We start from the raw sequence: 10,580 nt of genomic DNA on the forward strand, positions 1-10,580 counted from the left end.
ACTAAATTCTACACCGAGTTTGAACCGAAAATCCCTTAGCTTTGGTAACTAGTAACTGCCAGTTATAAGAACTGGTGGGCGCGAGTAGTTATATATGGATCCATAGGGCTTGACATCCCCGTCTGTTCCAGGTATAGAAACCCTAGCCTGAACTATAAAACAGACGTATACTATTTGAGTTTAGTACACGTTGGATTGCGTGTATTGTACATGTTGATTGCATGTATGTTAAAACAGGGGTACTTATTATAACGTTAAAGCTTAGTTACCAGGGTGCTCAACCTTGTAGAATATTTTGATAAACGTTTCTGGATGAAACAACTGGAATCTTGTGATCCACCTTTATGTACAGATTATGCAAGACATTAAAACTATGAAATCACCACCCTTTGTGTTGACACTTGTTAGCATGTTTATTCTCAGGTTCCCTAGAAGTCTTCTGCTGTTTGCTTATATGTTAGACAAGCTATGTGCATGGAGTCTTACATGGCATATTTATCAAGGAAACGTTGCATTCACCAAATCATCACCATGTATCTTATTTTGACTGCGTTGTCAACGGAAGTACTATTGTAAACTATTATTTACGGTGATTGTCTATATGTAGAAATAATCAGATGTCCAAAACCTTTGATTTAAATATTCATTTATGGTGTGCCTTTTCAAAAGAATGCAATATTTACAAAACGTATCATATAGAGGTCAAATACCTCGCAATGAAATCGATGAATGACGTGTTCGTCCATATGGATTTGGAGCGATCGTCACAAAATGACCACAACACTCAATTTTATAGGTTACATTTATCATAAGGTAAATTTTTGATAAGTAAAGTCAAATTATTAATAAGTGTACATGTCACGTAACGTAAAAGGCTAGTTTTCTAAACACACGAAAGTGCGCTCGAAAAACCGAAAGTGGAACATGAGTCGAGTGACAACGTCCGTGTCATTTGAGTAAAAATTATATTTTTACCATGACCGTAAATATAATATAATATATAAGTAATTATATAAATTAAATATAATATATATCAAATAAATATAATTAAGAGTGTCGGCAGCGAGTAAGTAATGCATATGAGCTGGGAGATGGTAGCATGCACTCGCATGAATTTTTCAAGGAGTCCCCATGCGATCGCATGGGGGAGTTGATGAGGTTAAATTCTTTTAAATGTTGAACGTACCCAGTTTCTGTTTCTTATTTATTCATTCATCTATCTCGATCTCACTCTCTCTAAATATACATATACATACTTATTTATTTATTTATTTTTATTATTATTATTATTATTATTATTATTATTATTATTATTATTATTATTATTATTATTATTATTATTATTATTATTATTAAACTTATTATTGTTATTAGTAGGAGCGATATTATTAGTAATATACATAAAATACTACGACGAGGTCATACGCGTGTTATTTTTCAAAACTGGTTTTCGAGTAGGATAGGGCTAAGGAAATTATGGGTTATAGGTATGGAGGTAATGGGTATGGTTCATGGGTATGCTCGTGAGGTCAATCTAGTGTTTATTATCTCCATTGCATTTACGTACCTTTCCTGCAATATTGAATCTCAATATTGATAGGTGAGTACTCATAATTTAACTTTTACATACTAATAGTGTATCCCTGACTAGTGCTCGAGTATATAGAATTATGCATGTTTATACTTTTGATATTGCCTTTAGTTAGGTTATGTTGAATCCTGAATTAGTTATATATGCGGTTGAGATAAGGTATAAGATATGCATGTCGTTGGAAAGCTAGTAAAAAATTAAGAACTTTTCTTTTAGATATCGAATGGTTTCGATGAACGGATTTGAAGTTATAGTCAATCAAATTTTTTGTATTATTATTAAAAATGATTATTATTATCGTCTTTATTATCCTCGTTCTAGTTTTATTTTATTATTATTATTATTATTATTATTATTATTATTATTATTATTATTATTATTATTATTATTATTATTATTATTATTATTATTACTATCTTTATCAATAAAAGGATTTATCATTAAAAATTGTTATTTTTATTATTATTACTATCGTTATTATCGTTAAATTTATAATTAGTATTATTATTATTATCTAATTATTATTATTATTATTATTATTATTATTATTATTATTATTATTATTATTATTATTATTATTATCATCGTTATTATTATTATCATTATTAATATATATATCATTATTTAAAAATGGTTATTGTTATTGTTATTATTATTATTATATTATCATTAAAATAATTATTAGTATTATCGTTAATAATGTCCTCGTAATTATCATTATTAGTATTATTGTAATTAAAACTAATATTAGTAACACCTAATTATTTTGATTACTATTATTATCATTATTATGAACACGATATAAAAGACGATTAAAAACTATTAAACGAAACGATTAGGAAATAATGAGTAAGAGTATTATGATGAAATTAAAATATTTTTACTATTTCCGTAAATATAATATAATATATAAGTAATTATATAAATTAAATATAATATATATCAAATAAATATAATTAAGAGTGTCGGCAGCGAGTAAGTAATGCATATGAGCTGGGAGATGGTAGCATGCGCTCGCATGAATTTTTCAAGGAGCCCCCATGCGATCGCATGGGGGAGTTGGTGAGGTTAAATTCCTTTAAATGTTGAACGTACCCAGTTTCTGTTTCTTATTTATTGATTCATTTATCTCGATCTCACTCTCTCTAAATATACATATACATACTTATTTATTTATTTATTTTTATTATTATTATTATTATTATTATTATTATTCTTATTATTATTATTATTATTATTATTATTATTAAACTTATTATTATTATTAGTAGGAGCGATATTATTAGTAATATACATAAAATACTATGACGAGTTCATACGCGTGTTATTTTTCAAAACTGGTTTTCGAGTAGGATAGGGCTAAGGAAATTATGGGTTATAGCTATGGAGGAGATGGGTATGGTTCATGGGTATGCTCGTGAGGTCAATCTAGTATTTATTATCTCCGTTGCGTTTACGTACCTTTTCTGCAATATTGAATCTCAATATTGATACGTGAGTACTCATAATTTAACTTTTACATACTAATAGTGTATCCCTAACTAGTGCTCGAGTATATAGAATTATGCATGTTTGTACTTTTAATATTGCCTTTAGTTAGGTTATGTTGAATCATGAATTAGTTATATATGCGGTTGAGATAAGGTATAAGATATGCATGTCATTGGAAAGCTAGTAAAAAATTAAGAACTTTTCCTTTAGATATCGAATGGTTTCGATGAACGGATTTGAAGTTATAGTCAATCGAATTTTTTGTATTATTATTAAAAATGATTATTATTATCGTCGTTATTATCGTCGTTCTAGTTTTATTTTATTATTATTATTATTATCTTTATCAATAAAAGGATTTATCATTAAAAATTGTTATTTTTATTATTATTACTATCGTTATTATCGTTAAAGTTATAATTAGTATTATTATTATTATTATTATCTAATTATTATTATTATTATTATTATTATTATTATTATTATTATTATTATTATTATTATTATTATTATTATCATTATTATTATTATCATTATTAATATATATATCATTATTTAAAAATGGTTATTGTTATTGTTATTATTATTATTATATTATCATTAAAATAATTATTAGTATTATCGTTAATAATGTCCTCGTAATTATCATTATTAGTATTATTGTAATTAAAACTAATATTAGTAACACCTAATTATTTTGATTACTATTATTATCATTATTATGAACACGATATAAAAGACGATTAAAAACTATTAAACGAAACGATTAGGAAATAATGAGTAAGAGTATTATGATGAAATTAAAATATTATAAGATATTGATTTAGATAAAATTATCGTTCTTATTATTTTTATTATTACTATTATTATTAAAAGTATCGTTAGTATTAAAACTCACATTTTAACAAAAATTATCATTTTAATAGAAATGTCATTGTTACTATAAAATATCATTATTATTATCATTTTAAATAGAATTATTATTTTAAAAATAATATTAAAAAGTATCGTAAATATTAAAGTTATCATAATTAGAATTATCGTTTTATCATAATGTCATCTTAGTAATTATAAATATTGATATTTTTATAATAATAATTATTATTACAAAATAATACAACTTTTACTTACTATTATAATAGATATTATTTTATCAAATAAATATGTGATACAAACATATTTTACTACGTGTAATAAATTACTTTAATACCTATCATATTATCTTTATGATATTAAATGAACTCTATAAATTTTATTAATTAATATATATAAAAGTATATTTTATTATATAAATTTTAATATAAAATTTTATTTATTAATAAATGAATTATATTATTTACTCTAATAGATCTTTTAAAAATATTTAAAAATATAAAATGACGATATTTAAAATATATTATAATCATGTATAAATTTTAGAAATCATTTTGAGTCAAATTGACTTTTGTTGACTTTTGCATATTAGTCTCGAGCATTAGGATTGTGGTATACTATGACCTGATCTAATTGTTAGACAAATATTGACCAACATATTAATATATATAATTAATTTAGGTTCGTGAATCCGAGGCCAGCCTTGCACTTGTTCAATGACGTTATATGTATTTTTACTACGAAATACAATAGGTGAGTTTCATTTGCCTTTTTACCCTTTATATTTTTGGGCTGAGAATACATGCGCAATTTTTATAAATGTTTTACGAACTAGACACAAGTAATTGAAACTACATTATATGGGTGAATGATCGAAGCCGAATATGCCCCTTTTGCTTGGTAACCTAAGAATTAGTAAACCGATCTACTAATTGACGTGAATCCTAAAGATAGATCTATTGGGTCTAACGAACCCCATCCAAAGTACCAGATGCTTTAGTACTTCGAATTCGTTTTTATCATGTTCGAAGGATTTCCCAGAATGATAGGGGATATTCTTATATGCATCTTGTTAATGTCGGTTACCAGGCGTTCACCATATGAATGATTTTTGTCTCTATGCATGGGACGTATATTTATGAGAACTGGAAATGAAATACTTGTGGTCTATTAAAATGATGAAAATAAATGATTATGATAAACTAATGAACTCACCAACCTTTCGGTTGACACTTTAAAGCATGTTTATTCTCAGGATTGAAAGAAATCTTCCGATGTGCGTTTGCTCATTTTCAAGATATTACTTGGAGTCTTTCATAGCATATTTCGAGAACGTTGCATTCGACTCATTGAGTTCATCAAAGATTATTATTAAGTCAATTTATAGTTGGACAGTGGATATTATGAAATGGTATGCATGCCTGTCAATTTTCGATGTAAAGAAAGTTTGTCTTTTAAAAACAAATGCAATGTTTGTAAAATGTATCATATAGAGGTCAAATACATCGCGATGTAATCAACTATTGTAAATCGTTTATAATGTATATGAACGAGTCCTTTCAGTTGGTATCAGATCGGTGGTCTTAGCGAACCAGGTCTGCATTAGTGTGTCTAACTGATAAGTCGTTAGGATGCATTAGTGAGTCTGGACATCGACCGTGTCTGCATATCAAAAGTTTTGCTTATCATTTCTAGTCGGAAATCATCTGCTTATCATCCTTAGGAAATTACCTATTTATCATTATTATTCTAGACACATCTTGCTACATTAATTGCATGAGTAGTGTATAGACAAAATTCATATCTTAGCGTATCTGCTAAATCATATCTTATCGTATCTGTTACTTTAAACTTTGCCTGACATATCCCGCAAATTCCTCCGTAATCTACGAAATCTTTTGATCTATATATATAGATATCCTATGTAAATATAATACCACCCGATAGTCGAAAATCATTTTATATCGAAAAATCCTTTATCCAATCGTACGAAATGGAATTTGTCATCAGTACAAGTAACTCGGATTCCGAAATGGAATCTCACTTAAGCTCCGAAAGCAGTGTGACCGGAAAGGATCAACCAATCAGTCATCACCTATTCTGGATGAATTGGGGATGGGTTCGTAGCCTCCTCAATCATTGGAAACAAGAAGAAGGCGATCCTTTCAGTCCACAACATTGCCCTCTTGGCGAAGAACCTGAAGCACTTACCGGCGAACCTGTTCGAGACACCATTTTCTCTCTCATTTCCAGAGTATCTCGTCACGATTACATTCTAAATCAAATTCTAGATTTTATTTATCCGCTTGTCCGAACCGACAATCACCCCGGTGTAATAGAAGAAGTCAACGAGCTTCGCGCTCGGGTAGTGGCTCTGGAGAATATGGTGCAAAGGTTACAAACACCAACAGCAGCACCAGCAGCATAAACAGTACTACCATCAGCAACACCAACAGTACCATCACCACCATCAACAACAACATCCGCATCTCACACCGCAACGTCACAATCTGTACCTCAAGCATCAACGTCATACGCACCATAGATACCAAGGAGTACCAACAACAATAACTAAACGGAATATTAATTCATAACTTCATTGGAGAAACATTACGCGGAGATTATGTAATCTCTAAAGTCTTAGAGATTATCTAATTTAGCCCTAACCATAAATCAGTTAAGCGAACCAAAATGATAGAAGGAAGAGTAGAAATCCTGACAAAAATGGTGTGTGATTAACAAGCTAAACTTGTTTTACCAATAGCATCATCAGTACCGTCAGTGTCACCAGCATCGCCAGTACAGTCAGCATCAGAATCAACAACATTTATAACATCACAAACTCCGTCAGTTCAAGAATCACTGTGGACATCATTACGAATCAATAACGCGTATATTGTATCAACGAGTTATGAAGAATTAACTCATTCCCTCTGAAAAAATTATATGTAATATATATATATATATACTAGGTTTTGAGCCCGTGCGTTGCACAGTTGCTCAAAAATCATTCAAAATTAATGACATATATCATGATTTTTTCATTCTATAAAGAGCTGCAATAGTGAAAGACTATGATTTACTAAGAAATCATTATATACATCTTGATCAAAGTCACCTCAATCATTGAAAAAAATACAACAGATGTCTAGATTTAAATACGTCTCACCAAATACATTAACAATGATGTATACATCTAAAAACATATGCTTATATCTTAAACTTCAAGAAGAAAGCCCGCATATGCAGTTATGTTGAGCTACTAATGTGCAACTGTAAGAAAACCAAGGTAAATACCAACATGTAGGCGAGATATGAACATAAAAATTAATAATGCATATTTATGAAATATATAAGAATCATAACCTTTAACATGTAGCCTAGGTCGGAAGTTGGGTAATAGCATCAAGCACATCTTAAAGAGTAAGGAAAAGTGTAGTCCTGCTATATAAGTGTGTCACTATAAGTAGTATCCAATTCAACGTCAACATATTTATAACATGTAGCTGATGCAGACAGCCACATATGTTGAAAAAAATGAAATAATATACGATCTATAAAACATGTACCTGACGCTTAACCCTCAATTGTTACAAATTGTATTCACACATTTCCATATAGACACTACCATTTGGACTACTACTTCATATTAATTCATTACTACTACTTTATTACTACTACTTCCCACACTCAGAGATTAAAGCTATTATACATCCTCGGGATATATTTTCACATAAACAGTTATATGTTCTCTTAACATCTAAGCAAGGAATACAAAGAAACGTTTTTCAAATAAAACTTTAGAAATCGTCCGCGATACCAATTAATATTCTGTTAACATCATCAAATAAACGATCATAAGTTCATTGGTAGTCAGATACAAAAATCAATATACAAGCTATAAAATAATTCTCATCAAAGTTATATATGCTTCTATAGCTTCTAAGGCACCATCATATTTTTTATATGAAAAAAATTTAGTACTTCCAAAGTATAATTTCATTACCCATAAACCGACTTCGGAATTTTACTTTTAAATAACTCTAGACCTTTTTTGTTATTGTGAGCTTTTGTTCAATAGAGCTCAAGTTGGTTGATAAAATTACACAATAAGAGATCAACCTAAATCTCAATGGTGGATGTTGAATCTACGTGTGTCAATTCTTATAATAAGAATACAAAATTAAAAACATAAGTAGAACAAATTGATGGTTACTTTCAAAATCAAAAACGACAACAGAGGACAGGCGAATATTTATACCAATTGATGAAGATAGCCAACGGGTAGCGGTAAATTGAAGGTTCGCGAACAAAAAATTAATCGCTTAAATTCAGGGATGTTCCATCCCCTTCAAGTGTTCCGTCGCGTAGGATTCTGGATTCCATGGTGATGAGTTGCAGTCGGTTGACAAAGGGTTAAGGAAAAAACGTCTGCACCATAACTTTTCATTCACCAAACATTCATTATAATTCATGTTACAAAACCTAAATCAAACACTCAAACATAATCATCCTAAAAATACATAAATTATGATAGAATGCTACAATAATTGAAATATTCTTCAAAACCCAAAATCAAAACTTTACAAACAAAGAGAAGGAAAGCCAGAATCGAAAAAATATTCACAATTCGAAACTGCATTAACGAACCCTTACAAACACCAAACCCTAATTTACATCGAAACTCCTAATACTCGTAAGTAATAAGAATTTAGTTAAATATTTTGTTTATAATAGTATAAAATTCAGAATTATTAAAGGATGGACATGTGTATTTTCCACTTGGCACAATTAGCTATAATTAAGGTACTAATGACATGTGTTATTTTTCAACTCTCTTTTATATATATAGATATATATATATATATATATATATATATATATATATATATATATATATATATATATTCGAAATAAAAAAATAAATCTTTCCGTGCTAAGCTATCGTGTGTGAATCTTAACTACTCGGTTAATTTATATTACAAATATGCAATAATGTACGTCCTTCGGCCGCAACTTAACCAGCGTTAACTACAATCTCTGTCTCAATTCAACAAATTCCAATTCATAATAAATCAAGTATATATTTGATTTTACACTTCCATCATCGATGTACCCAAAACTTTTCAGATAACATCATTCGTACTTTGCGAAGTTCACAAGAATTTAACGAAAACCAACATCACGCCTCAACAAATAACGAAGTATTGATTCATAATTTCAATATTATTGAAGAAATACTTATGTAATCTCTAAAGCCTTTAAGGGATTATTCAATTCTAATTCCAACCATAAATCAAATGAGTTTAATTTAGTATTAACTCATTAAAATCTATGTTACATCTGAAGAGAATATATATATATATATATATATATATATATATATATATATATATATATATATATATATATATATATATATATATATATATTCATAAAGACTGTAATAAAATTCTTTTGTACAAAATATTAATTGTGAAATTTTTTTAACGGGTAGGTAATACCCGAGATGTATATATATATATATATATATATATATATGCTACATTCTTCGAATTTGATTAAGCAAATTATCAACTATACTACCTACTTTCACAATAATATACATTCTTTCATATAAATCAAAACAACCATACTCATTCAAACTCAATTACATATTCTGATTTTGAAACCTCATAATTCAATTCGAGATATAACCGGTACCATCACTTTTAGATTCCTACATCTATTAAAGCTATACTTTGACTTCAAAATTGTGTTAGAACATTAAATGTATATTAACGATTACAATCTGTGTTCAAACCCTTCGAAAATTTCTGAAGACACTTCAAATAATGAGCAATCGAGATGATGATCCAACCACATATTACCCACAGTTATGTACTTAAAAAGCTCTCGAAACCAAAGTCATAATTCAACACAGATCTGTGTCAGATCCTTTGGCATTTATTAGCAAAAATAACTTTGCAATTCCTTTTCAAAGTAGCAAATTTTATCACAGCTCCAGCAAGACAACTTCGATTTTTCATTCGGAGTAGCCTTATCATAATCTTGATATATATGATTACCCTTTTGTTACCGGAGAACCTTTCATATTTCACCACATTAGCAATAAACTTAATCACAACTTCACTGATCTTTGACCTTCCGAAGAATCATTATAATTACCGAAACCCCATCATTTACTCATTCGCATCTTGTAACGAAAATTGCCATACGAATCATTGGGAATTAGCAATCAGTATCTTGAAATCTTGTAGCATGTCTACGCCAACAGTTATATGTGTATATATAACGTCTATCTTCTAGACTTAATTTGAATGTGAAGTTTCTGAAAAACACTCCGAACTACAAATTGGTTCTCCGAAAATGGAAAAATGCTGATGAAGCAGCAAAAACTATAAACGACTTTAACAGTAAAAGTTTGATGATAATGAAGAAGTGTGCTGGCAAAGCGCAGAAAAAGAGAAGTCTTGGAATTGGAAACCGGATTGAGCAAAGTATGAAGGAAGCTGTGGACAAATCACAAAGACTGAACCTGACTTCAAAGGATCCAAATGATTCAGTACCTGCTGAAGTCATTAACGAATACCTTGCTCCTGACCCTAAACTCCTGCGGACAATA

The 10,580-nt window shown here is 28.8% G+C and overlaps 1 long non-coding RNA gene across 1 annotated transcript; it reads right to left on the reverse strand.

The window, feature by feature from the left end:
- Positions 1-7,100: 7,100 nt before the first annotated feature.
- Positions 7,101-8,299, reverse strand: LOC139875766 (uncharacterized). Its single transcript, XR_011767947.1, has 3 exons — positions 8,217-8,299; positions 7,322-7,396; positions 7,101-7,228 (listed from the first exon to the last, which is right to left on the reverse strand). It is a non-coding gene; the product is annotated as an uncharacterized lncRNA (long non-coding RNA).
- Between the last annotated feature and the right edge of the window lie 2,281 nt (positions 8,300-10,580).

The sequence above is a fragment of the Rutidosis leptorrhynchoides genome, chromosome 1, assembly GCF_046630445.1.
Source record: "Rutidosis leptorrhynchoides isolate AG116_Rl617_1_P2 chromosome 1, CSIRO_AGI_Rlap_v1, whole genome shotgun sequence".
Lineage (NCBI taxonomy): Eukaryota > Viridiplantae > Streptophyta > Magnoliopsida > Asterales > Asteraceae > Rutidosis > Rutidosis leptorrhynchoides.